General features: G+C 33.0%; 1 long non-coding RNA gene across 1 annotated transcript; it reads right to left on the minus strand.

The window, feature by feature from the left end:
- Positions 1-6,039: 6,039 nt before the first annotated feature.
- LOC127873405 (uncharacterized) lies at positions 6,040-12,488 on the minus strand. Its single transcript, XR_008046134.1, has 2 exons — positions 7,905-12,488; positions 6,040-7,362 (listed from the first exon to the last, which is right to left on the minus strand). It is a non-coding gene; the product is annotated as an uncharacterized LOC127873405 (long non-coding RNA).
- Positions 12,489-27,320: the final 14,832 nt, after the last annotated feature.

The raw sequence follows: 27,320 nt of genomic DNA on the forward strand, positions 1-27,320 counted from the left end.
TCTTGTGTTTATGATGTCGTTCGTTTATTACCGTAACATTAAATCTTAATACGGAACGACGTCGTTTTAATTAACCGACACACGCTTAATACGTTACTTGTTTTTTACCTAAATTTCATAATTATTGAATACTATATTTTTTTTGATGAATTAATCGGGTTAGTATCTTTAGGGTGTACAATTTCTTATAATCTGTCCGGATTTTGCGATATTATGAATATGTTTCGTTACTGAGGCATCAGTTATATACCTACAAACATACCGCAATAACACTTAAAGCTACACAACTTACTTCGTTTTAATTACTGTTATATCCAAATGTCAAGTTTTAATTATTTAACATTCATATAAAATTTATAACCAGGACCTACAAATTTTACCTACCGTTCGCAGCGGATTCTCAACAAGAAATGGGTGTGTGTTGTTTTAGGTTATTAAAAAAAACAAAAAAAAAACAAAAAAAAACAAAAAAAAACAAGAAATGAAAACCAACAGATCACGTTAACCTATTGTATGTCACACCTCCATTTACGGAGCGATCTCATTGGTCAGACATCGGGGGTGTGTAATCAGCTGTAAACAAAGTCACGTGTACCGCACAGTAAGCCTGGAGTTAAAACAATCGTGCAACGTGATTTTCATTGTCATGCAATAACAGATTTCATAGCGAAGAAAGCCTATCAGGTATAAAATACAAATTGAATGACTCTCTGCGGGAACAATTTCGATCAGGGATTATTCGAAGCTTACCAACTTTTAATAATATTATGCATAATACCAATTGCCCTGACAGGGACTCAATTAATGTTTTGATTGACAAGTTTTCAAATACTATTCGCGATGTTGCAGATCCATTGTTTGCCAAAGAATGTTTTTATACACATGATGTTTATTTTGAGGGTTACAATAGGAAAGATAAAGACTGGTTTGACCATGATTGTATTGTTGCGCGTAATATATGTTTAGAAGCACTTAGATTGTTTAATGTCGACAAAAGTAATACAAACAGGTCTATTTTGTGTGATGCAAAAACTAATTACAAAAATATTGTTAGAAAGAAAAAGCAATCTGATTATAATAAACGTATGTCCGATTTAGCAAATTTACGCAAAAGTAGGCCAAGAGACTTTTGGAAACATTTTAAATCTAAATCGGCAAAAACATCTTCCAATATTTCTCTAAATGAGTTTAAAAATTATTTTGAAAATTTAAGAACAGACATTTCGACTGATAAGAATAATGATGCCGAATATTTTAATAGTAATTATGATTTTGATAATTCTAATAATGTTTACCCTGAGCTTGATGACCCGATTACAGTTGAAGAGATAATTAATGCTGTTAAATTATTGAAGCGGAACAAATCTTGCGGTAGTGATAATCTTTTGAACGAGTATTTTATTGAAAGTGTTTGTATATTAGCCTTGCATGTATGTGACTTATTTAATTGTGTATTGAACTCGGGATATTATCCTGAAAAATGGACCGAGGGAATAATTGTCCCTCTGCACAAGAAAGGTTCAAAAGAAGATGTAAATAACTATAGAGGGATTACTTTAGTAAGCTGTTTGTCTAAGCTCTTTACAACCGTTTTAAACAATCGCATTGAAAACATTTGTTATGAAAATTCTACTATTTCGGACGCCCAATTCGGATTTCGGAAGGGCGGTCTACGACAGACGCAATATTTATTCTTCATTCTCTTGTTCAAAACTATTTATTTGAAAATAAGAGATTATATGTTAGTTATGTGGACATGATGGAATGTTTTGATACTATTACTATGTAGTAGTAGTAGTAGTAGTAGTAGTAGTAGTAGTAGTAGTAGTAGTAGTAGTAGTAGTAGAAGTAGTAGCAGTAATAGTAATAGCAATAGCAGTAGTAGAAGTCGTAGTAGTAACAGTAGTAGTAGAAGCAGTAGTAGTAGTTGTAGTTGTAGTTGTAGTTGTAGTAGTAGTAGTAGTAGTATGAGTAGAAGTAGTAGTAGTAGTAGTAGTAGAAGTAGTAGTAGTAGTAGTTGAAAAACTTGAAACACATTAATAATTATGTTTATAGTTGAGCATGTGCCTATAAACTGCTTTACAAATTGCACTGAGTATCAATCCGTATTTCTGTTAACTGCTATGGCCTGTATGCAAAGTGAATCATCAAGTACAAACATATAACTTAGCAGCATTAATTTATTTATCAAATCGAAAAAACGCTTTTTTCGATAACAGTTTTCGGTACAAATTGCGTAATCCTTATGTCTTATAAAAAGACAGACATATTCTGTTATAAATAATCCATATTTAGATATGGCTCAATGCGCAGTTTATTTTCTAGAACAACTTTCGGAACAAATATTGTTACCCTAAAAACCGATATAACGTTTTGTGAACCAATGCCAAAGTATTAGAGTGTTGCAGATGGACTCATATCGATCGATAAGAAGGCGGGCTTAGGTTTCGTTTCATTTTGCTATAAATGCTAATATACAACTTCAAACAAAACTAAATTCAGAACTTCCTAACCTCCTTTACAGGAAAATAATTTAGTTTCATTGAAAAAGTTTTTTTCTCCTTTTTCGTGTACCATATAAACAATCAAAGAAACTTGCTATTTAATATTCAAGTCTACCGGTATTATTAACTGCGTTTTGGCAATTTTATGCATCGCATTTATTTCAACTTATCCATATTCAGATTATGTGGAAAATCAAGAGGCATAAACATTGGCGATTTAAAGGGGCCTTTTCACAGATTTTGGCATTTTTTTTTAACTTATTCATTAAATGCTTTATATTGATAAATGTAAACATTGGATCGTAAAAGCTCCAGTAAAAAAATCAAGAAAAAAATTAAAAAAAGGAAAAGAACATTGCCCGGAGCAGGTTTCGAACCAGTGACCCCTGGAGTCCTGCCATAGTCCGGAAGTAAAAACGCTTTAGCCTACTGAGCTATTCCGCCGAGTACACATTCTTGACGTGTTTTATACCTGATACAAGCAATCTTCGTAGTTTCACAAAATTTAACGACAAAAACAGAACTCTCCAAATTAGTCAATCGTTTCGCGTTGCAACGCTTGATAAGTTTTAGGTTTTAAAATCGTCAAAAGATGCATATAATGGCTATATTAGAGCATGGTTAATGTTCAGTATTACTGTTTCCTCACAAATATCATAACTAAAACGAAAACTTACGAATCTGAAACAACTTTTTTCAATTTTGTCAATTTACCAAAGCGTGAATAGATCCCTTTAAGATTCAAGCCATAACAGTCTATATAGGATACTAGATGTAAGTCGGTAACATTGTAGAGCCCATTGTCGCAATTATGTAACCAGCGGAACCATGTACACGTTTGACTTTAAGCTTTTAAAGCGACGTTGACTTTGCAAGTGGTTCAAACCTTCTCCACGTGATAAAAGTAGTTAAACAAATTATTAATGATAGAGTTCCAGCCCTGACATGTTGATTTATGGTTGAGATCAAATCAATGCGTAACTAGAAGTGGCGGGGCAGAGGCCGACGCGTATTGGACAATTCTGGGTGGGTAAGGCCTATGCTGGTGGGGCCCCGGGTTGGGTAATGTGGACGGGGCTGGTCGAGACTGACCGTGTTGACATAACAAATTAATACTGAATGACATAAGAGATGTTTAGTATTAATTTGAAGTCAATGGTGAATAAATGAAGAAATTATGTTAAAAGGGTAAGAAAAACAAGTTGGGTACGAAAAAAATTGGGTACGAAAAAATTTTGGAACGAAAAGAAAATTGGGTACGAAAAAAATTTGGGAACAAAAAAAAGGTGGGTACGAAAAAAGTTTGGGTACGAAAAAATTTTTGGTAGGAAAACATTATGTACAAAAAATTAAGGTTCAAAATAAAATTTGGGTAGGAAAAAAATGGGTACGAAAACAAATTGGGTACGAAAAAAAATTGGGTATGAAAAAAATTGGGTAAAAAAAAAATTGGGTACGAAAAAAATTGGGCAAGAAAAAAAATTGGGTTAGAAAAAAAATTGGGTACGCAAAAAAATTGGGTAAAAAAAATTGGGTACGAAAAAAAAATTGGGTAAGAAAAAAATCGGGTAAGAAAAAAATGTGGGTACGAAAAAAATAAGTAAGAAAGAAAAATTGGGTACGAACAAAATTGAGTAAGAAAACAAATTTGGGTACGAAAAAATTTTGGGTACGAAAAACTATTTGGGTAAGAAAAAAGTTGGGTACAAACAAAAATTGGGAACGAAAAAAATTGGGTAAGAAAAAATTTGGGTACGAAAAAAAATGGGTACGAAAAATAAATGGGTACGAAAAAGCTTTTGGTTCGAAGAAAAGTTTTGGGCACGAAAAAAATTGGGTACGAAAAAAAGTTGGGCACGAAAAAACATTTGGGCACGAAAATAAAATTGAGTTAGAAAAAAATAGGGTCCGAAAAAAATTTGGGTACGAACGTACGGACAGAAAGATAGAGACCAAAACGATAGCCTACGCTTTTAAAAGCGTGGGGATAACAATTGGTGAGAAAACGAAATTATACTAGAAACTGTTGACAACTAAAAGGGTGCCTTTTCACGTTTTGGTAAATTGACAAAATCAAAGAAAGTTGTTTCAGATTCGCAAATTTTCGTTTATGTTATGATATGTGTGAGGTAAAAGTAATGCTGAACATTTACCATGCTCTAAAAATATCCATTATATGCATCTTTTGACGATTTGAAAACCTGAAAATTAGAAAGCGTTGCAACGCGAAACGATTGAATAATTTGTAAAGTTCTGTTGTTGTCGTTATATTTTGGGAAACTACGAGAATTGCCTATATAGGTAAAAAATACATCCGCGAATAGCAAGAGCATTGATGGTCGAGTGGTCAAAGCGGGAGGCTTTTTACCTCAGGATTCCAGCCCTATTTAGGATTACTTTATTTCCTTTTTTAAATTGTATTCTTGTTTGTTTTTTTACTGGAGATTTTTAGGTCCAATGTTTAAATTTATCAATATAACGCATTTAAAGACAATCTTCAATGCATACCAAAATCTGTGAAAAGGCTCCTTTAAAAAGCATGCATGATTGTTGGGGAAAATGCGCTTTGTAAACGGCTTGCATTTACATGATCTGAATTTTTGTGCATCCATATTTAAAGGAACCTAATCGGTCAGTGAAATGAAAATGTTTAGTGTGTATTTTTTAAAAAAAGGTTTACATTCAAACGATGAAATATAACCCGTTAGTAAGAGATGTTTTGAAGATATATATATACCTGCATGTGCATATCGTCGATCGAATTACACTTTAATGCTATTTAGGAAATTGATAATAACGTATATCACATGCAGGGTTTTAACTAAAAACCGAAATGCGCGAAAAAATGGCAGAATTGTTGGGTGTAAGTTTCGTCCAGGCTTAAGTCTATTTTCTTTTGAAACGTTATAATGGCGATTTCACTTACTTTCATTTAAAGGGGCCGTCCAACAGATTTTGGCATACATTGAAGCTTGTCATTAAATGCTTTAAATGCTTATATTGATAAATTTAAACATTTGAAATATAAATCTCCAGTAAAGAAACAAGAATACAATTTAAAAAAAAGGAAAAAAAGTAACCCACAACAGGGCTCGAACCACTGACCCCTGGATTCCTGGAGTCCTGGAGTAAAAAGCCTCCTGCCTATACCACTCGACCATTCACGCTCATATTCAGATCGGATGTATTGTTTAGCTATATAAGCAATCCTCGTAGTTTTCCAAAATATCGAATCTCGTCGATACGACGCTTTATCTGTTGGACGGCCTCTTTAAGACAATAGCATATACGATATTTTTAAATAGTGACAATCCGTGGGCAAATCTCTTTAAACAACTGCTTATGCTGTTGAACAACTACGAAACAAAGGATGAGAATTTAATAATAATTGATTAAAACACAGATTATGAGTTACTCATAGTTATGAGTAAATTTATTATTCTCTATTCTCAAAATACTATTAAAATCTCATCATCTTTATAACCCATATCATCATCATTATCATTATCAAACAAATAATAAACCAAAGACAAAATAGGAGTGAGTGCTTGTATTTGACAGGACTTTCAACAAATAAATGCAAAAAACAATTCTTCTGACGCCCGTATATGTTGTATGCGCAATGGATATAGACCTCAACGGCACCGCTCAGTTGAGGAATCTCGAGACGACTGGAAACGGTGTAACATCTTTGTTCAGGTGTATAAAGAACTGAAACGATACTATTTAAATGCTGTAGGGCATGTAATTATGAATACTTCGTATACACATGTGTGTCATGTGAAAAGGTGCAAATGTATTCATAACAATTAGACGTCAAGTATATATCTCAAAAAAGAGTTACTATTTGAATAAACTGATCCCCGCCGATGCCCACAGTGCACACAGGACGCCCCCAAAGCCCATCAATCACGCCAACTTGCTTAAATATTATAAATAAACAAATGTGAAACATTAATTTGTTCAAAGAAGCTGCTAATATCTGCAAGATTCATCTACCACCACCAATCAAGAGAAGTGTACATAACTTCACGTACACCCCATACAATAATCAGTAGTAATAAACGATTCAGGTAAAACCGCGAGCGGGATACGCAACCCTACTGCCATTTTTGTTTTTTTTTTTTTTTTTTTTAATGGCAGGGGGACGTATGAGGACCCATGGCTCGAGACCGGTGTCTAGGTGCCTTCATCACCTCCCAAAACCTCTAATTTAGAGAAATCTACAAATAAGCAGCTATTAAGATACTGTAACATTAAGTATTTTATAGTAAAAAATGTAATTAAAACATTATCAATTTCATTGCGCAAGTTAACATAACAAACAAACATCAAAAGCATCCTGCACACACCCCGGACATCAACAAGAAACAAACAAATCACTCAAACCATAAAATCCATAAAGCATGTATAAAGAATGTTGATAAATCATAAATATTCCGAGAAATATATAAATGCATATGACGAATTTAACAGCTATATTAAACCGACTTCAACATCTAACCAGTCACACAAAAATGAAATATTAAGTAATCGTAAAATAAAAATGTCTTTAAAATTAAACGGTCATTACGAACGACAACAAAAAATTATAACACTGACATTTAAACAAACCAATATTTCAATAAGTATGCTGGAGGTACTATCTCCAGAAATTGAGAGTCTCGAAAAACATGACACCCATAACTTAAAAGACCTCATTCAAACACAATATTATGTAAAAAATGAGTCAAAATAATCAAGAAAACTTAGCTGCTTCAGACTCAAATGAAAATACACCCATCGTCTTTCCCAGTAAAGAAATCGGTTCGTGTTAAGATCCCATCTCACATGGACTAAAAACCGAACTGAAAATATACTAAATATAGACTTTATAATAGCAAAATTATAAACATAAAACAATGTAACCAATTATTTAACCATACATATGTTCATTAAGGGCGGGCGGGCGGGGTTATCACCCTTTCGTTTTCTTGCTCCATAACTTTGCCTGTCAAAAACAACCCTCGAATGGCGTGTTACTAGATGTGCAAATCATATATACCCCAAAACGAAAAACTCGTGCGCTTTCGCGCTAAAACATGCACACAAAACCCGTGCATTATACGCGCTAAACCATTACCATAATCTCTCTTCTAAATAACACGTATTCAACCATACTATAGCGTATTTATCAAACCGAGAATAATTTCATTTACTCATAGTTATGAGTAAATTTATTATTCTCTATTCTCAAAATACTATTAAAATCTCATCATCTTTATAACCCATATCATCATCATTATCATTATCAAACAAATAATAAACCAAAGACAAAATAGGAGTGAGTGCTTGTATTTGACAGGACTTTCGAATAAAACAAAGAGAGAATACAAATAATATAAAACATAAAATGAATACCTAAATATTCTCCACCACGTTATATACCTCTCGAACTGTTTTAACTGAAAAGATACAATTATAAACATTTGTAAAAGCAATAAAATCAATTCAATCAAAATAGGCACACTATGGCCTTCAACAACGGTCAACTGACCACACAAGCCAACTGGCTTATCAACATCAGGCACACTCTGGCCTTCACAAACGGTCAAATGACCACACAAGCCAAACGGCTAATCAACATCAGGCACACTCTGGCCTTCACAAACGGTCAAATGACCACACAAGCCAAACGGCTAACAACATCAGGCACACTCTGGCCTTCACAAACGGTCAAATGACCAATCGAATAATGCACAAGAGAATTAAACAGATATAATAAAACAATATTTACCAAATAAATGATAAACATTAAAACGGAAATAAAAAATATCATAATCATAATCCTTATAATAATAATAACATACTACATAAACCATACCTTTATGTTCTCCAATACTTAATATACCATTCGTACTGTCCAGTTACTGCACTGCAAAAAATAAACTTGCAGATTGTTAATTCCATGTGAACATGCTTTTTAAGAAAATAAGGTCAACTCACAAAAGCCAACCGGCTTTCACACATCAAATCAACTTGCTTTAAAAAACGGTCAACTGACCATACAAGCCAACTGGCTTACCAAATCAGGCCAAATGGCCGTAAACAAATTGGTCCAATGACCACAAGGAACATACACACAACACAAACACAGAACTTAATAATACTCAAAAGCATTTCCAAACCATTTATATAATAATATATTATAGTGTCTTTAAATGTGCTACGAACAACACATCATACATTTCAAATCACACATACATTAATAATGACTTTTCACAAATCTAAATTTAGCGACACCGATAATCTGTCTTTCAAAGAATCTTTAACATATCCGTCCTTAGTGGAAACACTTTTTCATCTATCATGTCTTTGCCAAAGTCTATCCACAGTCTTATTATTGGCACTTATAGATGCTCCACCAGCACGAAAAGAATGAAGTCCATATTTAGAAGAAACATAACCCATTAGACTTAACTTCTTCCTCAAAACTATCATTTATAGTAGAATAACTTATATGCTTATTATTAGAAATCAATTTGAAACAGTGTTAAACATTACACAAATAAACTGGTCTAAACACATAATCAGTAGATGAACATGCAATATCTGCAACACACAAACACTTTTCAAACAATTTCACAGGACATGTGTCTGTATTAGTTTTGCAATCAGAACAGTATTACCCTCTCTTAAAATGTCCGTTTTTGACTTTTCAACTTAAATATCACAATGCATATCTAAAAATACAACATCTGATCTTTAACAGACAAAATTTCACTTATCCTAAAAAACCAGCATAAGATAAGAAAAAGATTGTAACGCCTCTTAAATACCCCAAAGAACAATCGCTCTCAGAAACAAAAGTGTGATAAAATTTCTTTAATATATCTGATGTAATAGGCTCTTTTTTAACTACCGTCTTTGCAATTCTCCGAATGCACCCAAATAAAATACATCATAATAATCCTAGTAATAATAATAACATACTACATAAACCATACCTTTATGTTCTTCAATACTAAATATACTATTCGAACTGTCCAGTTACTGCATTGCAAACAATAATCTTGCAAATATTGTAAATTCTATGAGACTTTCGTTCCAAGAAAGTTCGGTAACCTGACAACACAAGCCAACAGGCTTTCACACACCATTTAGACTGGCTTTAAAAACGGTCAACTGACCATACAAGCCAACTGGCTTTCAAAATCAGGCCAATTGGTCTTAAACAACTTGGTCCAATGACCACAAGAGACATGCACAAATACCAAACACATTTTACGAATGTTCTCACAATCAATACGTATGTTCTGCTCTTAAAATTAAAACTACCGACTTGACATTTGTTTTTAGGTTCAATTCACCAACACAGACATACTTTAAGCTACTGATCGAACCCTGGCTCAAATTTCCATGGCAATAGCATAAGCTCAATTGATATACTAGAACACCGTATTAACTTTGATTTACTAATTTGAAAACAACAAAATGCTTAACACACTCAAATACAAAGCTATAGGTACTTGGTAGGCTGCAAAAATAGTCAATTTTTAGAATTTTAACCCATGAAACAAATCTCAAAGAAAACCGTTATTGATGCAAAGTTGAATTTCTGTGACTCTAAAAAGAATACATGTACCATCTGAGAATAATCCCTGTTGCTGAACCGTTACTTGTTTTTGTTCAATTAAACGCAAAACCTAGAAACCCATTCATTTTTACGTGCTAAACCATAACCATACTCTTTCTCTTCTAAATAATATGTATAGACCAACATCATTCGGTATTTATCAAACCTAAAATAATTTCATTCACTCGAAATTCGTTAATGTAGTATTATCCATTCACAAAATACTGTTAACTATTCCTCCTCCTCATCAATAACGTTAGCATCATCATCAACATTTATAACATCGTCATCAATAAAATCATCATTATTAATCTTAACAAGTTATTTTCTAACACATAATTACACAAAACAAAACAAACAACAAATTATACCTTTCGAGCTGCCCTCTTACTATAATGTTACACTATTCATTATTTATTCTTCGAACATTCCAGCTTCCGAAAAAATAAACTTCGCAAACATGTGTAAATGCAATTTAAACATGTGTTTTGAGACATATTTTAGTGAACTGACACGCAAGCAAACTGGCTTATACGCATCTGAAAAAATCTGCTTTAAACAAAGTGTCAACGGACAACCCGAGCCAACCGGTTAATTTACATAAGCCAATCTGGCCCTTAATAACATACATTTAATGTTCTCCAATATATATAATATCCTTCGAACAGTACAATCTTAACATTAAATAAAAACAAAAATGTAATTGTAAACGCACGTTTTAACAAATTTGGTTAACAAACTACACGCGCTAACTGGGTTTATCCACATCTGGTCAACTGGCTTTCACCAAAACGATAAGCAAAATTACACATGTTAACTGGCATTCAAAAAACGGCCAAACACCATAAAAGCAAAATGTCTTTACACATCAAGCCAACAGTCCACCAAACAAGAACAAAAACTAACACGAAAACAAAATCGACTTATATTGCAAATAAATCCGGTCTACTTTTGTTATCATTACAGTACCTAATCTTTAAAAATGCATTAAACTATGACGAAACTAAATTTAACAAAACCGATAAATGCCTTTCATCTAAGTTTAAAACAACAGTCTTATTGTCAACGCTCTTTTCAAACCAAATTTATACCACAGTTTATCCAAAATATCGTAAATTAATTAGCACATATGCATACACCATTATTGACACCAACCTTGCAGGGGAAACTTAACGTCTTAAATTATTATGAAAAATATAATAACTCTTAATGTTTTAATTCAATTTAGAGAAAATGTTTAATTGTATACAACAATAACATAAACTGTTTATTCAATATCCAGCGAACGAGATGTAATATATGCAAAACACAAACATGTTTCGAAAAAAGTTTACAAGACAAGTCTCTATAGCTGTTTCATAGATGAATAGAATATATATTTCCGTAATGTATCGATTTTTGATGTTACATTCTTAATTCACAATTGGAATACCTGAATAGTTTAAAGATATGTTCGCATAAATTTTCATCCGCTTATTATCATACCACCTCATATATCGCACACAACCATCGTGCTGAATTATATGGAAAACGGCAGTTAATTGTTATTAATCGTTTGTTGAATTATACGCTTGGAACTAATACACAAACTTGTAACACATGTATTACCATATAAGGTGTTATATCTTAAAAACAATAAAAATAAAGCAAGGTGTTCGTAAAAACATGAGGGAGAGTGATCTAACTCTGCTATCAAAACAACCTGGAGTGACACACTATGTGGCCTTACCTATATATAATCCTACCAGACCATTACATTTGCGACCTCTTTTTGAACTTAAATAGTTTCATTTTTACACAATAATCAAATCAATTGATGTATCTGAATAGTTGGAACTAAAAAAAAACAACAGCACAAATAAAGATATGGAGCATGTTATTGAATATACTTATCATAAAAGTTAACAAGGAACACAACCTGTGTTAATTTCAATCGGAATGTTGTTGCCAGTGTTATTACAATAAACAGAACCAACAAGTCTGACCTTTGTTCGAAGTTCCAGCTCACCATTCCGCTTCTAGCAGAGAATCAGTCCTCTCATCGAAAATCTCCTTCCGAATACTATGTATTTCGCAAATGAACGCCTAAACTACTTTATCACCCTTTCGTTTTCTTGCTCCATAACTTTGCCTGTCAAAAACAACCCTCGAATGGCGTGTTACTAGATGTGCAAATCATATATACCCCAAAACGAAAAACTCGTGCGCTTTCGCGCTAAAACATGCACACAAAACCCGTGCATTATACGCGCTAAACCATTACCATAATCTCTCTTCTAAATAACACGTATTCAACCATACTATAGCGTATTTATCAAACCGAGAATAATTTTATTTTGTTGCAGTTTTTCTCAAGTTATTGTCAGGTCTATTTCGTTTCCGTAGAGGTAGCTTATGTCGTCCGTTTGTAAGCTCAAATTTGATTGACTGGCGGGTTCAAGGGCTTATTCTAAAAATAAATGCTGGTCTAGCAGGATTTTTCTGCTGCAGAAAAATCCTGCTCGACCAGCATTTATTTTTAGATTATGGTATTAGCCAATCAGACCTCTTTACTTGTTATATTTGCAATTTGCTGCGAAACTGGTTTGTTTGGAAAAAACGGCTGCCGCCATGATGGTGCCTTTTTCACATCTTCTGCAAGTTTATCCGACGACCTGATGAAAGTTTAACATTGACACGCGGTAAGTGCTCTATATTTTGACTGCAAACTAGTCGATCAAAATATTGTTGCCATTCGCTAAATAAGAAAATCGATCAAAATGTCTAACGACTGTTAAAACTTTTGCGGAAATCATGACGACGACTGATAAGAATGGCTCAATGGGTGCGCAAGTGTAGGTTCTCTGTTTCTATCGATTTACTTACTTAATGATTCTTAATTATTGCTTCCGACACAGGTGCCGATTGCCTGTGATTGTGCCTTTCTGGTTAACATTGTTTACGTTTCTCGTTCTCTCCATACATGTATATCTGCTGTCCTTACTTTGACAATTATCCAAAATATCATGTCTGTTTACCAGTTCTGGAGGATTTTTCTCAATTTCAATGTAAATTATTTTTCACCGAGGCCAATTAGCTTGTTCAAAGCTTACAACAGGTAAAATATGAGTTGTGTCTGAAATACAAGTTGTTTTTTTTTTTTTCATAATTGAAATGTTTACAATTTACCATTTATTGAATAATTTGGCAGTGCATAATGAAGTTCTGGGATGTTATTTTCAGCTCTGAACTGCGAAAAAATTGCGTAATAATTACACTGATGGCACTATAATGAGTTACCTTTCATCTGTCCTTCCATTTAAATGTCCCTAAAGCAGACTTCCCCAAACTTTGTCTTCACAGAAAAAGTTTAGGCATTGTATTACACACTCATTTTAACCATGGCATGCTATTGTACAACATGTCTTGTCGGAAATAAATTCGATAAAAAATAATGCAGGAAATAATCTTTCCATTGCGAATCGTTTGTATCTTTTTATCTTTATTCTAAAACGCCCCTCTTAATAATAATGTCATGTATAGCTGGTTTAGAATTAAAGATGATGATATGTCCTAACAGCATTTGTCATTTCATTTACTGTACTTCTTAACCTACATGTTTTTGAATATTCAGTCCCCATATAACTACGCCCATATGTTGTGGACATTTTCATACAATAATACAAACAGGATTATGTATTGGAGTTTGCTGTTTAAATTGACAATGGGAGGGTAACGGGTTTGTTTTTAACCAGATGTGAGGAACTAAACGCAATTTGCAGGGAAAAAAGGAGGAGAAAAATATATCCCTTTATACCACTTAAGTATATTTGCATTACAGGAGCTCTGGTGTCGTGAGGTTGAGGAAACTAGTGTTGAATCTAAAACATTTAGCATCATGGACTCAAAAGTGAGAAGCCAAGTCAGACACCGCAAAATGTAAAATAATCTGTCAGATGTTTGGTCTGACAGGCTTGGAAATTCTGTCAGACTGAAGGATAATTTCTGGATTCCACTTATTAGCACACCTGATAAAAGCATTTTTTAGTATTAGCATATAGAATGTCAAAGCACAGATTAATTCCTTTAGATGTTAATGTATTTTTCTTCTATTAATAGCATCATTTTTAACCCCAATATTCAGAATTCACTTAAAGTCTTTATAGCATAGAAATTCTCGAAATGCCAAGAAAATATGCTTTCAATCTGCTAAAATATGCTCAAATGCAAATGCAAATACCGTAGAATACAATTCCATTTGATAAATAGTTATCTTAAACATCAATCATATACAATGTTGCATTTAAATTTCACGTTGACTATCAATTATTAACAGATTTGACTTATTGTATGCCCCCAGTTGCTTTATTTATGCTAAATTGTAAGTTCTTGTAAAGGGGGCCTTTTCACAGATTTTGGCATGTTTTGAAGTTTGTCATTAAATGCTTTATATTGATAAATGTAAACATTAAATTTTAAAAGCTCCAGTAAAAAATCAAAAATAAAATTTTAAAAAGGAAAAAAAAGTAGCCCGCAACAGGGCTCGAACCAGTGACCCCCGGAATCCTGAAGTAAAAACACATTAGCAAACTGAGCTATCCTGCCAAGCATACAAACGATGCGTATTTTATACGTTATATAGGCAATCTTCGTAGTTTTACAAATTTAAACGACAACAACAGAACTCTCCAAATTATTCAATCGTTTCGCGTTGCAACGCTTTATAATTTTTAGGTTTTTAAATCGTCAAAAGATGCATATAATGGCTATATTAGACCATGGCAAATGTTCAGTAATACTGTTTCCTCACCAATATCATAACTAAACCGAAAATTTGCGAATCTGAAACAATTGTTTTCAATTTCGTCAAATTACCAAACCGTGAAAAGATCCCTTTAATAGCATATTCCTGTTATTAGCATAATTTTTGCTGACATGGTATGCTAAGAACAGGAATCCACTGTACATGCAGCAACATATTAATCAGGAATTATGGTTTGAATCCATGAACTGTTATTTTTAATGGTGAAAGTAAATCTCCATTGCGCGTTTTCAAAAATTCCTAATCAAGCTCGGTAAAAGAACACACAGAATAGCAAATTTATTACAGCGCCAATTTCCGGGTAAAAATGTTTGATTTTTTTATATCCCGTAAAGACCAATGCCGCATCATATCATATGGGTGATTTCAAAAATAATGAAGCGTAAATGAAACATGCATTTATTTTCTTACCATTAAGCATGTTTGAGTTCTTTTTCTATCTTACAGAAGTGTTTCCATGTGATTAACTTAAATGTGACAAGTCTTCTCAATAACTTGCTTCATTAACAAAATATATTGAAAAATATCCTTAAAATTGCCCCAAGTGTACTGGTTTTGCGTGACATTCTATGTAAAAGGCAATTTTCGATTCTATACTTCAATAAAACTTTCAGAAATGTTAGGTATTGCCATCATTTAATATATATAAAAATGCATATACTTTAAGAAAAATAGAACAATGCTTCTCACTAAGGTTGATATCTCTTGTAGCAAGTGTTCAACGCAATGATGTTCTTGGCAATTTTGTGCCACAATTTTCCCCTCTTTCCATATATAAAGAGGTGGCATCATCAAGTGCTTCAATATTAATAGGCAAATAGTGTAGTTTTAACCTGTCACATGTTTTTTTTACACATTTGTACAGGTATTTATACAATTATTTGTTCATGTAAATTTTGAACAGCTGAATACTAAATGTGGTCAGAATTTGTCCCTGTCCCAAGTGTACATTTTTGCAAGAAAGTTATTTTAAATTTTCATAAGATATAATTTTCAAGGTTTTACATCATTTTCTTCAAACCATTAATGCTTATCACAAGATGTACTGAAAATTTGAGCCTAAACCTTGTGAACTTTTTTTGAAAGACAAATATCGTATTGTCTCAAGTGTACGAAATTTTTATCATGTTTGATGGACAGGTGATAGCTTTTAAAAAAATAACCAAGGCACTAATTTTCTGGAAAGAAGTACACAGAAGGGTGTAATCTCCAAGAGAAAAAGGTGGTTTCTTCACACTGGAGGTGAAATACTCTTATTATATGGGTATGTCTCCATATTTTGTCTTCAGAAGAAAAATATAAGCATATAAATGATTATGTGTAGGAAGTATATTTGACTTTACCATAACATTATTACAAAAATACATTTCCTCTTCTATAATTAATGTCAATTTTAAACAAAATGTTGATCCAATAATCTTCAATGTTAGCCTGAAGTTGGTTATTAAATGTTGTACATGTACACTTTGGACACAAAATAAATGTTTTTCTTATAAACCTCCAGAAAGTGAAAACAAACTTACATTATAGCAGAATTAATGATTATATTTCGATTTAATAAAGCATTCAAAAGCAACTGAAAAAAAGCCAAAATAAAAATTGAACATGGTCAAATGTCAAATATGATGGATGACAAAGTCTTTCACTTATAATTATACCACGCAGGCTGTCACCCTTGTGGTACAATTCCTACACATCTAAACTCAAAACCATGTTAAAACCTTCGATAAACAACGGTACAGCACTTATTATTTCATTATTGTAATGACACCTTACCAAAATATATAGAGGATATATTGTATTACAGAGGAAGGTCAAGTAAGAGGACATTGTGTTATGTATAAAGTATAAAAAGAACAAGGTCTAATTTATAAAGAACAAGGTCCAATATATAGAGAATATAATGTTTAATATATAGAGAGCAAGGTCTAAATATAGAACAGTGAATTATATTATAGAAAACGAGGTATATTATAAAAATATAAACATGTATTTTGTATACAGAACCATGTTCAATATTTAAAGAAAAGCGTCCAATATATAGAAAACACAATATTAGATCAACTTCAAGTATAGAGGGCAATGTTTTAAATATAGATATCAAATTCCAACATATAGAACACAGGTTAGCGTGTGGCTATGATATTAATTAGTGAAAACATCATTTTGAATGATAAATAATCATATTATAACGAAAAATTAAATTTTATGAAAAAAATCACTATCAAATATATATATATAACAAGCTATGCAACTCAAAATCACCCCAAAACGGGGTGCATCGCTTTGAACAGCCATATCTTCATCAATTGTGCAGCGATTTTCACGATCTCGGTCTTATTCAACGCATAAATGAATTATCTTTCTGGAAATGTATATGTCTTTAAGACTGAAATCTTCACGGAATAAAGGTCATCTTCCCTACAGAGTTCATTTACCTCGATACCGTAATTCAATAAAACATATGAAAAAACATTATTACCGTTCTTGTCGTTACATTATGCATCAAGGCTAACTGTCCAGCGCCGTTTGAAACCTTTGTTTACATACATTTCAACTAACTGACATTTTAAACATACGAGTGATTTCATTGGTCCAATGCGGAGGTGTGTCTTTACAACTGGATATTTCATTCATAAAGACTGCATGATCATTGTCAACTGGGTCATGCGAGTTGTGTATCGTGTTATTTCTTAAAAACTGACCCAGCATTTGTAAAAATATTGCAAGACCAAGATCGTGAAAATCGCTGCACAATTGATGAAGATATGGCTGTTCAAAGCGATGCACCCCGTTTTGGGGTGATTTTGAGTTGCATACCTTGTTATATTTGATAGTGATTTTTTTTTCCATAAAATTTAATTTTTCGTTATAATATGATTATTTATCATTCAAAATGATGTTTTCACTAATTAATATCATAGCCACACGCTAACCACCTGTGATATAGAAGAGGCATATTGTCTTATATTTAAAGATCAAGGTCAATGCCATAGACAACAATGTTCAATATGTAGGGAACATCATTTGATTTTTAGAGAACAAGGTATGATATCCATTTGAATAGAGAACAATGCCTAGCATATAGATCTCCAGCATATAGAGAGCAATGTCAAATAGATCTTTTTTATATAGAACAAGATAAATTATGAAACCAAGGTCAAATATATACAACTATGTGAAATATATTGAAATCCAGGTCAAATGTATCTACAATTTGTGAAATATATGTGTTTTTTAATGGGAAATACAGATCTATGACACACTGCATAATTATAGAGATTTCTTATGCCTCTTTTATCCCATAGGTTATAAACATACTAACGGCCACAAAAATACCTTAAATGAAATACATATAATTTAGTTATGCTATTTTTCTTCAGTTTTTCATCCATTTTGAAAATGTCCCAAGTGTACAAATTTGGCCTAAAATCATGCTAGATCCTTTCAGCAAACAATTCAAGTTCCCTGTAACTTATCTTATAATTTTATAAGAATATGTTATGCCAATTTAATATGTATTCTATATTACTGACTGTTGGGGTATTTCTTAGATTAAATGAAAACTAAAGTTGTCAGGTACAAATAACCTTAAATCTTTAAACATCAACCTTAAATCATCAAATGGAGCTTCTAGCACAGAACATTATTTGGGGAAGCATACATTTTTATAGTCAAATGTAATAAAAAAATTTAAAGTATTTTTATATGTTGAATGGTTTGCTTATTTTACTTGTATACATGTAAGTGTCCCAAGTGTACAAATGTTTGAAAATTGTATACAGTTTCGGCAAAAGCTATTTTTTGCAGATTTTCTTATATAATGAAAGAGAAACTTCACATATCTTTGAAGGCCATCCTAAATTTTGATAAATCTGAGTTTTTACTTTAAGATACACTGCTTTGAGGCCAGGATTTTTTTTTTAGGAGTATAGTTATGAAAAATATGTGTTAAAAAAGATGAAAATGTCATTTTTCCATATTTTTTTTAAGAACACTATTGATTTTGTATTTAAATTTTGCTTAAGAACATACTTAATGTTGACAAAACACAAAAAATATTGATAACATGTTTTAATAGGATATTATTAAGTGCAAAAGACATTTACATTTATAAAAAAAAAATCAAAACATTTGGTTGTGAAAAAGTGATTACATCTGACAGAACGGCCCTACTCATTTATGAAACTTGATCCCTTTCCCTATGCAATACAAACAAAACTGTTGCCATAACTTAACATATAAAATTGAGAAAAAAATTAATTTAGGCTTCATTATCCCCACGCTTTTCGGAGAAAAAGTGGGGATATTGTGGTTATCTCCGTCTTCCGTCCGTCAGTGCGTCCGTCCGTACATTAACTTTTCCTTTAAACATCTTCATCTCCTAAACTACTGGTCCGATTCTGATGAAATTTCTCAGTAATGTTCCTGGGGTGAACCTCTTTCAAATTTGTTCACATTATGCCCCTGGGGTCAAATTTGACCCTGCCCGGGGGTTACAAAATTGAAAATTTGCTTATATAAGGCCTATTTTGTGAAAACTTTCAAAATCTTCTCGTCCATAACCATTGGGCATAGGTCTATCAAATTTGGTATGTAGAGACAACTTATAGTCCTCTACCAAATTTGTTTAAATTATGTCCCTGGGGTCAAATTTGACCCTGCCCCGGGGGTCACAAAATTGAACATATGCTTATATAGGGTCTATTTTGTGAAAACTTTACATATCATTTCGTCCATAACCATTGGGCCTAGGGCTACCAAATTTGGTATGTAGTGACATCTTATAGTCCTCTACCAAGTTTGTTCAAATTATGCCCCTGGGGTCAATTTGAAACTGGCCCGGGGGTCACAAAATTTAATATATGCTTATAAAGTGCTTATTTTGTGAAAACTTTCAAAATCCTCTTGTTTAAACTAGTAAAATGAGTTTACTACATTTTGTAACCATTTATACAAAATGAAATTATATTTGAGATCATATACTAAATTCAAAACCAATTAGCAATTGCAAAATGTGGATTGTACGACGAATGAGATAAATCACTGCATTACATAGTATGCGCAACACGTGAAAGAAAACGGATATCAGGTTTAAAACGGTTTTCGATTGCTTTTTCATTTAAACGTTCATATCAGGAAAGCTTAGAAATATTTTTGGACCGAATTTGGAATATATATATGGCAAAATGTCGTCTCTTCGTATCTGTTTTTACTTATAAATATTGAACAAAATGGAAAATATCGCATGTCAAACCCGGGTTCCGCTTGTATTATTGAGACACCCTTTAGAACACACGGCTTAGACTCTTGAGTCAAAGCTCACATTATGTCGCGACAAGCCATTGACATCTCACAAAATCTCCTTTGCTTTTTGCTTAGTTAATCAGCTTTAAATGACAACCAATTCATGAAAATCGGACAATACGAAGTTTTTTATCAAAGAGCCGGAGCAACCACATTCTTTTCAAAAACCAGAATTTATCAAAATAGCCCGAATTTTTACGTCCAAAATTTCTCATGTTAATCTGTACATAGACTAAAAATATTAGGAAAAAAGGAAAATACATTAACGTCAATTTTGATTGCTCACGTATTAAAATGCAGCACTTATCGTTAAAAACAGAAAAAAATTCTTCCACATAACATGTAAGATATTTATATGGTTTGTAACAGACTATTCAATATGTCTTTGTAACAATCGTTCGAAAAATTGAAGTCAAATTTTTTTCAACTTTTTCTGTCCCAAATGGCTTACAAAATGGACAGGAAAATATCCACCCAAAACGGTATATGAGCTTTTCAAAAAATATGTAATTACATTTACGTCATTGCCTTCTAGAAACCGATAAATTATTTTCATTTTCAACAGCTAGAAAGTATATCTATACAGACTCGATAATAGAAAGTACTGCATTAAATAGACACCTAGTCAAAGAGTCAGAGGGTCACACAACCGATTTTTCTATAGGGAGGAGCGGCTGTTACAATGTATATCTGTTACCAAACCCGTATCATATACCGGTATTTGAAATCATTAAAAAGTATACATCATTAGATATTTTAAGCGAAAAGGTATACCGTACTTTGTCACATATCTTTTATTCGTTGTATGCATTTAATCAATTACAAGAAAAATGAATGTTTACGTCATGATACAGGCATACTCACATAGCGGAGAGGGAAATGTAGCCCTTGCCCATGAATAAAATTGGTTGGGTATGAAATTCAAAGCTGGGGTACATTGTACTGTTACTAAAGAACCAACTGAAAATAACTGCCCCGCTCACATAGGCCACACACACCCAAAATTATGTTCTAACATAATTTCTTCATTTTTTAAACCCTAATGATTTCCCGCGATTTATTTTACGATCATTGCCGATCTTCAATGATCGGTTATTTCCGAGTGAAGCATTTTATTTTTTTCAAACTTCGAATTTTGATATATGTTTACGTACTTCCTTTAGAAGACATTTTTTCACAATAAATATTGACTTTGATCCAAATATCATCTGAAAAATACGGTTTTGCGATTTCTTCAAAGATCGACGAGCCTTTTTACCTGTTTTCTTATGGATATCTAATTTATGCTTGCACTAATGTAAAGTTGTCGTGGCCGAGTGGTTAAGGCGATGGAATCGTAATCTTTTGGGATCTCCCCGCGCATGTTCGAATCCTGCCGACATCGCATACTTTTTACTCATGGCGCTCTTCCATAGATAAAAATTTTACAAAAATAAATGTCTGTAAAAGAATACTTATTCATCTTGTTTAAGCTTTTAACACCTTTACTGCATAAGTACACACCAGCTGCATGCCCATATTTCGAAATTTGAATGAATTATGGAACTTATATATATCCTAGGGGTGAAAATAAACTGGACAAAAGCCGAGCGTGGGGGTGGTTTTGAATAAATCGGTATATTTTCTTAAAACGCACGGAAAGCCTACCTACAAATTTGCAGGTAGTTTAGTGAAATGATGCTGATTAAGAAAATAATTAATTAGATTATTTTTGGATATGTGCCCATTGGGGGTGCGCTACCTTAACCGGTTAACTTCAAATTGAAACTGAACATTTCTTATGACAGGATCGCTCTCAACTATCCATGAACCCATTGCCCATCCTCTAATATATAATATAGAAATGGTTTGGTCTGACAGTTATCTGCTTGGTCTGACCGATTTTTGGATTTTCGGAGCTTTCGCCATGTCTACCAAAACATAATTATCTGAACTTGAAGACTTAACTCCAAAAATAAATTTAGATCAGCGAAAAATGATGTATCCAAAAAACGACAGTCCGAAAAAATATACCAGTTTTCACTTGAAATAAAATGTGCATATCGTTTGATTGCAGAAAATGAAAACCAGTAACCTAGCAAATACGTAAAAATTATACCATTTGGTTGACATTATTCTTTACAAGAGCATAGCTTGTGGGTAAAAAACAACTTAACGATAACGTCGATAATCGGCAGAAAGTTGTTACATCATCACCATAGAACTAATTCTTTAATGATCATCCTTTAATTCAGATCGGTGGTCGGTAGAAAGGTGTAAAGTGATTAGCTTAGATATAATTTATTGTTGCGCTTCTTGTCATTTGTTTATTTTTAAATACGACGGTTGCCATCGGCCACAATATTTTTGGCAGATGGCAATAGTAACTGTGTTTGCGCATGAATGACCCATTAGTGTGTGTGTCAGCGAACTCAATATTGATTGGCCAGCTACCATGTGCACTTCAATAACAACAAGGTCAAGCAATGTCTCATGTTCTGGTGCAGACTGGTTTTCGTTTATTGTTTAATTTGCTAACACTTTCAATGAAACAAAAAGAAAACAATAGAGAACAAGTCTGGATTTAAATGGCGGAAATTTTCAATGAAATTTTTCGAGTGTTTAGAATTTTTGCAAATCAAATCAGAATTTCTTGAGCCAAATTCTCAATATTTTCGCAAATGGCTCAAATGGCAAACGACAGCGCGAGCCCTGAGCTTGTAAGCCTGATCTAGCGATTTAAGCCTGATTGAGCTGTATAGCCCGATCGGATAGTTCCACCTGCCTTCCCAACTCCAGGGAAGGACGTTTTTGTTTCTTATGGTTTTTCAAATCCTGGGTAAAGTCCCTGCCCTACTGATCAATAGTTAATACCTCGCAAATTGCCCCTACCCTTTTCATCTATATGGTCACGGCTACATTTGCCTAAAAGCCCCACACTGCCAAAGCAGTTAAGGGGAAATCAGTCAAGTTAAAACAGTTTAATTCAGAAACAATACAGCTTTGAAGTGCATGCAAATTATAGAATTAAAGGGATCTTTTCACGTTTGGTAAATTGACAAAATTGAAAAAAAGTTGTTTTAGATTCGCAAGTTTTCGTTTTAGTTATGATATTTGTGAGGTAACAGTAATACTGAACATTTACCATGGTCTAATATAGCCATTATTTGCATCTTTTGTCGATTTAGAAACCTGAAAATTATAAAGCGTTGCAACGCGAAACGATTGAATAATTTGGAGAGTTCTGTTGTTGTCATTTAATTTTGTGAAATTACAAAGATTGCTTATATAAACTATAAAATACGTATGTCTTATATACTTGGCAGGATGGCCGAGCGGTCTAATTGGTTTATACTTCAGGACTCCGGGGGTCACTGGTTCGAGCCCTGCTGCGCGCTACTTTTTTTCCTTTTTTAATTTTATTCTTGATGTTTTACTGGAGCTTTTTAGATGCAATATTTACATGTATCAATATAAAGCATTTAATGACACACTTCAAAACATGCCAAAATCTGTGAAAAGGCCTCTTTAAATAATTTTGTTAATTTATTGAAATGTTTGGGATGGTGGAAAATACCTTTTCATTTCTTCAATCATATCCATCGCTGCCCTGAAACTTTCGAGTAACGGTGTAAACTCGGGATATGATGTGGTCATTCTGTTCACATTTCTGGCCAGAGCATCCAATCTTGTCAGTGAAGAGTTAATTACCTAAAGGGACATATTTGTCTCGAAAGTTCTTGTAATTGAATTAAACACAAATGATAAATTATCGAACAATCACTCGAGTAAACGTGACTAAAAAGAAAATTCTCACTTTCGAAATGGCACACAAATGCGAAGTGTTACGAGTGTTCTGATTGGTTGATTGACTCCTCTTCAGAACCTATGCCGTACTATAATTTATGCCTGTAAACCGTTTGGTTTCCTAAACTGTCCCGGACGGTTTGTAATCCACAAAATAAATCGCCCGGTACAGTTTACAGACGCACGCGCGGTTCAAAAGTAAGAAACTGTCCCGGACAGTTTAGAGTAGTTTTAGACCAGTTCGTACACCATAATATTTACATAACAAACGTACCGCTTGCAGTCTTTTGATTTATCTAAGGGAGACAACCTGTATCATGTAGTCTCCAATCTTCAAGCAAACGGTAAATGCGTAGTACACAACAATGTTTTTCCTACCACATGCGCACAGAAATATTCCAAAATAACGTATTGGCAAGTGACTAAATAGAGAATTGCGTCTTCAAACAAATGTTATTGATTTTTTTTAGACATTATAGCTTTGCACACTCAGGCAAATCTTAGTATACCCTTACCTTTAATTTTTTTTTATCTCCCTTTGCCCCTCGATCGAAGTTTATAGTATTACTGGTTATGAGCGGAATAATATTTTTATAAACATGTTTTTTTTATTATAAATTATTCAATAGAAATAGTGCACAACAATATTCTTAAACAGACGAGTATATTTTTACTAACTAAAAGTATCCCGGTTTGTTGCTATAATGACTAATGATAACGTACACGTATATGGAAAATGACTCGACGTAACAATGTTTATGTTCGAGCGTGAAGATTCCAAGAACAATATTCAAACACCAACATTCTAAAAACTAGATTTTTCCCCAGATATGACACGTACGCCAACGTGTAGATCACGTTCTAATTCATATACAGTTTTCAATTGACCCAAATCGCTGAGCGATTAGCAGCCCCCATAAACATTCGTTCAATTGAACGTCATCAATAAATGACGTCCAATATATCACTCATTCTATATTATTCGTTGCAGTATTGCTTTCAAAAACTAGTATGATTATTCTCCAACACAAACTCAAAAGCAACTGAGTATAATAGCTGAATATGATAGGACTTTTTAACCTAATTATCGTTAAGCCCTCACCCCTTTTTGATTACATACACAAATAGAGCGTTACTGAATATGATAGTATTATCGTTAAACTCATTTTTGGACGTGTTTAGTCTAAATGTAAGTGTAATTGTACATTCCTTTCTTTTTGTTACAACCAACTTTATATCAAAAGCTTTATTTATTTCATTACGCTTAACGCCAAATACTTAAAGTGAAATGATGACACAACTTACCACACAACTAACCACTGAGTATATGCTCAAGTGTAAACGATTTATTCGGATGGTAATTTTTGTTTTCCCTTACATCATTTTTTTAAAATTTACTTTAAATTTATTCTGATGTGAAATCCAAGGATTATATGGTTAAAACCACAAAAACGGTAAATATTACAATAAATCAAAATACACTTAATGAACGCAAGTTAATAACTATTTTACAAAACTTTATACAAAATGCAAAATTAATACATTTAGACATTCTTTCATAATTTTATAAAGAAGTGATTTTGACAATAAAATAAATCCGACAATAAGTTTAAACATATCAGGTATCAATAAAGTAACATTCTTACCTAAAATCAAGGAGAGTAGTCTCTCCGTTATTTAGGGTTTCACAGCCCGATGATAAGTTACTTTACCACTGAAATACTGTTCTTTAAATAGGCCTTAAGCGAGTGCGACGTGTCAAATGTAAACACGAAATACGAAAACACTTTTTTTTGGAATCCGGATTTCGGTGAAATAGCTAGTTGAATGATCTTCAGGATGTTTACAATTTATCAGGTATTCGTCTCATCTGCGTAGCTGGACATCGATAATGTAATACTGAACATGTTTATGCCATTTTAGTTCATGAGCATTGAAAGCGTTTATCTTGAGAAAATGATTTATTAAGGTATTGACGGTTTACAATCATGTACATTTCGAATATTGTGCTCGCCTTTAACGCATGATGGCATACAACCCACGCGACATTTCAACCCGCGCTATTGAGATGAACATGAATTTCTCGGAGGCACCTACGCTTTTCTTTTAACAATACATCTAATTAAAAAAAAACATGCATTTCGTGGAGCCACCTACACATTTACGTTTGAAAATACATATATTTATGCAAATCGATCTTTGTATAAGCGCGAATACGTAAACTCCGGCCCACACATCTGAGACATCATGCTCACATAATTCGGAATCGCGAACATCAACATTAAATTAACAAACCAAAACTTCGTTCGATACCTAAAATGAGGTTTTCAGAGAAAAAATGAAAAAGATTAATCAATGTAACATATTTTAGATATTCTAAAGCTAATTGGAGAAAATCGTTTAGCCGTAAATGGAGTAGGTGTTTTTTTTCAAATATATTATATAAACACTTTGTGACAGTTTACTTTCTATTCATGGGGTGGGTGGATAAGAAAAATTGGTTTATGACGCGCCATAAATTATATTATTTGTCACCCCTTTATCATTTAATACACACAATGTTGACGGTCCAAGCTGATGACTCCTGGAAGATATACACTGAAAGGAACTTCATGGGAAGCTCTTTCGTTTTTCATTATTTCTTAAAAATTAATTGTCTGTTTTCGTTTTTGGTTTAAATCTTAGATTCGTAATTAAAATGGCCTGATTATGCCCCGGCAATGCCCATTTAGTCACAGCCGTATGGTGTGCTCTGTTCAATCGATTAATCATTTCATTGAAAGTTTCTTTTAAGGTAAAGTATTAAAGGCCCATACATAAAGTGTGCATATCAATGTGTTGCTGGTTTGTTTATTTTAATTATAAATAATATTTAATTAATTTGATTAAATAAAGATCTTAAGTTAAATATTTTACCATTTTACAATCAAAAATGATTTGGAGTCAAAACTTTCTGGGAGAAGCAACGTAATAGGTAGTCAATAGTCGGGCGGATTAATAGTATTGCTAGTATAACGGAGTAATTTGACGACGAAAGGTCTCTAACCAGACTTTTTATGAGTCAGTGCGAGTATGTAATTTACTGCTAGTCACTTTAAATATTGTCTGAGAGTCGTAAAGTATCAAGAGACTATGTTCCGGAACTAGCCTGATTTACTGGTTTATTTTTGATTATCAAGGGTGTTTGCGAGGCACTAGGACAAGTCCAAGAACTAGCAAGGCTGTCTGTAAGCCTTTGGAAATCAGGAGGCTAAGTATAAAAGATAACCGGAATCTCTGAGAACCCAAAGGATTCGATCCGAAAACG

The sequence above is a fragment of the Dreissena polymorpha genome, chromosome 3, assembly GCF_020536995.1.
Source record: "Dreissena polymorpha isolate Duluth1 chromosome 3, UMN_Dpol_1.0, whole genome shotgun sequence".
NCBI classification, from domain to species: Eukaryota; Metazoa; Mollusca; class Bivalvia; order Myida; family Dreissenidae; genus Dreissena; species Dreissena polymorpha.